Source organism: Cebus imitator, unplaced genomic scaffold, assembly GCF_001604975.1.
Source record: "Cebus imitator isolate Cc_AM_T3 unplaced genomic scaffold, Cebus_imitator-1.0 Scaffold21, whole genome shotgun sequence".
In the NCBI taxonomy this organism is placed as follows: domain Eukaryota; kingdom Metazoa; phylum Chordata; class Mammalia; order Primates; family Cebidae; genus Cebus; species Cebus imitator.
Window position 1 is genome coordinate 4,614,708 of NW_016107336.1, and position 5,681 is coordinate 4,620,388.

The following is a 5,681-nucleotide window of genomic DNA, read 5'->3' on the forward strand; positions in this document are numbered from 1 at the left end:
AAAAAAAAAAAAAAAAGCACTCCATAAAAGCTCGCAGTAGTTCAACTCACTAAAAGTTACCTACAAAATACTATCACATTTTTCTCATGTAACATGTTTAAAAATTGGGAGTAAGAGTTTCTTAAAATACATTGTGAAAAACAAGCAAAATCAAGCAAACTGAAATACCTATAGATAGAAAAGGCATCCTATCACCCTGTTTCTGACAATAAATTGTATGTGACAGCAAGACTTTAAACCAGGCTTCCCAAAACAAGATCTTTTTAAAATATATTACAACTATGAAATAAGCTATATAGCTACAATTAATTTTCTTTAAAAAAAAAAAAAAAATACAAAATAGCACGGTGGCTCAAGCCTGTCATCCCAGAACTGTGGGAGGCCAAGGCAGGCAGATCACGAGGTCAGGAGCTCAAGACCAGCCTGGCCAACGTGGTGAAACCCCATCTCTACTGAAGATCAAAATCAGTCGGGCATGGTGGCAGGTGCCTGTAATCCCAGCTACTCAAGAGGCTGTGCCAGGAGAATCACGTGAACATTGGAGGCGAAGATTGAAGTCAGCTGAGATTGCACCATTGCACTCCAGCCTGGGTGACAGGGCAAAACTCCATGTCAAAAGAAAAAGAAAATACAAGATAATTACAATATTTACAATAATACTCTGTGCCTAATGAAAATGGTTTTGGCTGGGCACAGTGGCTCATGCCTGTAATCCCAACACTTTGGGAAGCCAAGGCGGTCAGATCATTTGAGGTCAGAAGTTTGAGACCACCAGACCAATATGGTGAAATCCCATCTCTACTAAAAATACAGAAATAGCCAAAAGTGGTGGCACACGCCTGTAATCTCAGCTACTCAGGCGGCTGGGGCAGAAGAATCACTTGAACTTGGGAAGCAGAGACTGCAGTGAGTCCAAGATCACACCACAGCACTCCAGTCTGGGTGAGAGAGCTAGATTATGCCTCAAAAAAAAAAAAAAAAAAAAAAAGAGAATGGTTTTAATTGGTGACATCAGACCAAAGTTTTAATTTTACTTCAAACTAAGATAACTGCCTTGTCAGGTACTTCCTAGAAAATGGATACAGCGAGTGGGCTTTTTAAATCACTTATTGGAAAAATTGGTAAGTAAATTAATGTAATACCACACAAAACCTTTCATCACAAACAAAAGCCCTACTTTGCATTAAACAATTAAATACATGAAAGTATTGAACTTAGTCACCTAAAGGAAAAAAACCTGTAATAAGGCAGGAAAATTCTAAGACAACGTAAAGACCCTAAATCAGGAGATTAATTTAAATAATAACAAACTCCAGTTTCCCACAAATAAAAAGACCCTAAATCAAATAGTTCTATTTAATTTCAAATTTCAATGGCATATATACAGTAAGGACTCAATTTTAAATAACTCCTTACTTATATACATATGCCAGGTCCTGTTATAAAAGCTTCACTTACATTTCTCATTTAACCTCCACAACAATTTTCACTTTACAGATAAGTAAATTAACTTGTCCAAGTCAGGGTAGAACAGAGATTCAAACTCAGGCTGACTCCATTACACTACATTGCTTTCCTATCAACTGTTTCCATTTCTATTCCCACTGACTGTATTAAGCATCTAGGATAAAGCAAAGGACAAAATAAAAGTCAAAAACTTGGTGACTTCTGGAATCATTTAAATATTCAACCTCTAAATATCCCTCCTTTTCAAACCTGAGAACACTTCAGTAATCAGATACAAGGCAGAACATACTTATTTGGGGCAAAGTATCACAAAGAAGCTACCAAAACAAATAAAAACTACGCTATTATATAAACCATGGTATAGCAAACCATGATCTGTGGGCTGGGCCAAATTCAGACCTTGGCCTATTTTTACACAAGCTAAGAATGGTTTTTACATTTGCTAAAGGATTGTTAAAAACAAAACAAAGGACAATTTGCCACAGTAGAGCCTAAAAATTTACTGTGTCCCTTTCAGAAAAAGTTTACTGACCCCAAATCTAAGCTTAAAGAGGTTTCCTCCCCTTTTTAAAAAAATACCTAAAGGCCTTGGGCGCAGTGGCTGGCTCGCACCTGTAATCCCAGCACTTAGAGAGGCTGAGGAGGTCACATCACGTGGTCAGGAGTTTGAGACCAGTCTGGCCGACACGGTGAAACCTGCTCTCTACTAAAATACAAAAATTAGCCAGGTGTGGTATAGTGTGCCTGTAATACCAGCTACTCAGGAGCTCAGGAGGCTGAGGCAGGAGAATTGCTTGAACCTGGGAGGCCAAGGTTGCAGTGAGCTGAGATCATGCAACTACCCTCCAGCCTGGGCAAAAGAGCAAGACTTTGTCTGGTGGGGAAGATGGGAAGAGAAAAAGCTAAATGCAGGAACTGACTTGTAAGACAAGTTATATCTAGGAGAATTAAAGGTGGAGTCCCTTGACTCCAAACCAAGCGCACGCAAGCACATGCCCCGCCCCACCCCACCCCCATTCAGAAGGGCAAAAATAAGTGGTTTCCTCTCACCAGGAGGTGGCAGTAGTTCTTCCAGAGGCAAGGTTCTGGTTTGCCCATGGGCTCAAGTTTGTTGCAGTGGCTATTAAGAAAAGCAAGTAGCTTGATCTCTCTAAAGAAGCTGACTTTCTGTGCCTGACAATCTGCACAAAAAGGAAACGGGAAAGGAAGACAAGAACTAACCACATTCTCTTCAGTAACCTATTCAATCCCAACTAGAAAAATGACACCATTTGCTAAATGCATCTGGACAAAAAGGTAAAAGGGTAGGGGGGAAGGTAACTGAAAATGATCAGCTTGCATTATTCAGGGCTGTTCTTCATATTTGCTTCTACAATTCTTAAGAAGTATTACCCTAGGCCTTCATGGAAAAACAAATTGTTGAATAAAAAAGAAAAAAAAGTTATTACCCTTCAGTTATTTGGGCAAGACAATGAATCTGTCTGCACGACTTCAAGCAAGACGACATTTTAAAGATCAGAAGTTGGGCAGGGTGCAGTGGCTCACACCTGTAATCCCAGCACTTTCGGAAGCCGAGGCAGGCGGATCACTTGAGGTCTGGAGTTTGAGAACAGCCTGGCCAACATGGCGAAACCCCATCTCTACTAAAAATAAAAAAATTAGCCGGGCATGGTGGTGGCCGCCTGTAAACCCAACTACTTGGCAGGCTGAGGCAGGAGAATCACTTGAACCTGGGAGGCAGAGGAGGTTGCAGTGAGCCGAGATCGCGTCACTGCACTCCAGCCTGGGCGAAAGAGTGCGACTCCGTCTCAAAAAAGAAAAGAAAAAAATCAGAAGTTAAAGAGGGAAAGTGGTAAATTTACAGCTTTTCCCAGGAGAGCTAAACTCAGAAGTCAAAACAGGAAATTACAAGTCAAATGAACATATGCAGAAGTCACAGGTACTGGGTGACAGCACTAGCAAGTTGGCCTGACAAGCATTGGCAAACATCCATTAACAGCGCCAGACCTCTCATTCTTTCTTATTCCAACTTTCTGCTATACTACCAAAAGCTTCATTTTTGCCCAGAAACCCTTGGACACTTAATCAAATAACATTAGTATAAAATATGCCCACATCATGAAGCTCCTTGCTTCATGATGACTCAGCAGCTGCTGCAAAACATCCAGTTGACAGTCTAGGATAGCTGACAGCAAGCAGGTCCACCAAAGTCCCAATAAGGACTAAAGAAAGTCCTTATTTTTTAAATAATAATTTTAAAAAGGAGAGTATTCTTTTGAATACACCTGAATAATTTCCTTGGGTAGTGGTAGTTTCTGCCAATATTAAATAGCACCTACAATGTTGATCAAGAAACCCCTAAATACCTTTAATTCCCAATTCAAAAGCTAAAATATGTTTTCTTTTTCAACAGCTAGAAGAAAAAAGCAAAAGTATTTTAGACAGGAGGCAATGATCAATTATCAGGATTTAAAACAAAACTAAACAGGCTGAAGTCATATCAACTGTAAGACAACGTGGATCATAGGTGTTATGCTGCTAAGGCATCATCCCCCCAAAATTAGATTTGTATTTTATCTAAGTACATTTAAAAATAAGCCGTGATTAACTTCAGACATCTGGCAAATATTAATTCCTTTCTAACTTCTATCCAAACCATCCAACGATCTGTATTTAAAACATGTCATTTTTCTCTATGTCAAACAAGAAAATCTAAGCGCTCAAAGACCTTCATAAGAGAAAAGAAAGCATGCAAGTCTACCTTTCATTCTACAGAACGATTGGTCAAATGGCCAGGCTTGTGAACTGAGTTATAATCTTAAATCTGCTTGCAAATATCCCTGTGCTTCACGAATTTGAAAACCAAGCATTTTATGTACATATCTGGGGGAAAACTGGTGGGAATAATAACAATGCCAAACCTTCTAACCATCAGTAGAGAAGGACTTAAAATACCTGAACCACAATTTGTACTACTCGAACATTTCCCTCAAAATAAAGAAAAAAAACTAAATTTTAAAAATCCCTCAAATCTTTACTTTTAAAAATCTGTTGATAATGACACAATTTAACAACATCAAACATGTGAAAGTGTGCAATCTTCATTAGCATCCAGAATAAACTAATCTAGGAAGTCTACCTTTAACAGTAGGCAACAAGTTATCAGATCCTTTTGCTACATTTTTGTTTTTTAACAAATTTAAGACACACACTTCCCACCTTATGTCATTGATAAGTTTTTTAAGTGGCTTTATTAAAGTAAGTGTTGTAACATTTCCTTAATCCTTCTAACAAGCAGTATTTTAAAAATGGAATTTTCTCAGAATCAACGATCCCATTTACAATTAGGATTATCTTTTTTTTACATTTTAAACATCCAAAAGTGCACACAGTGGCCCAACTATAAGATCATCAACATTCCTGGAGTGTCGAAAATAACTAAACTTCTAAAATACGCCCCATAATATTAACATATTTTGTGTATGAGATCAGAGCTGGAGTCCCGATCAACTGTGGAGAATGGCCAATTCCAGCCTCCAAAATAAGAGGGGGGGAGTCGCGCAGCAGAGAAAAGACGTAAGGGTGGAGAGGGACTTTCAAAATGCCCCAGTGCCATGGTTGACTATAACCTGGTTAGGAAAATATAAGCCCATGTTCTCAAAACGAGGGAGACGGGCAGGGGAAACCGAGAATTAATCCAGAGGCTGAGATTAAGTTATTCCACTTTAACAGCGCCCCCAACAACTCCCCGTCCGCCCCAGAGTTAAGATTCTTCGGGGCTACCCCGCTCCCCACACACACTGAAGAAGAGACACTAGAAAACAGTAAGCATAAGGGCCGTCAATCACATCTTTTCCTTTCTCCCTCGAAAGGACGTAATACCCTCGAACTCCCAATCCCCGCCAAAAAAGAAAGAAACGCGCGCACCCTAGGCCTACAATTTCTTTTCCCGCCCAGAGCCTGCCTGGGAAAGCCCCTGGCCCAGAGGGTTGGGGGAAAGGCGGCCCAAACCACACGTGTGCGCTGCAAGGCTGGGCCTGTTTCAGCCCACTTCCCGTCACCACCCCCAATGGCTTGAACTCCCCCGGAGCCTCACTCGGGCCTTTCCTCAGGCCCTCCTGTCTGCTCCACGTGGGGCGCCGGGGCCTCGAACCGCCTGTCCCCTCCTGCCGAGTTCCCTACCCGCCAGACCACCACGTCGTCGGGTCCCATAC

At 40.8% G+C, this 5,681-nt stretch overlaps 1 protein-coding gene across 1 annotated transcript in view; it reads right to left on the reverse strand.

The window, feature by feature from the left end:
• The window catches only part of NUP153 (nucleoporin 153), an 80,014-nt gene that overhangs the window by 73,276 nt on the left and 1,057 nt on the right, over positions 1-5,681 (reverse strand). The gene's annotated exons all lie outside the window — the stretch shown is intronic.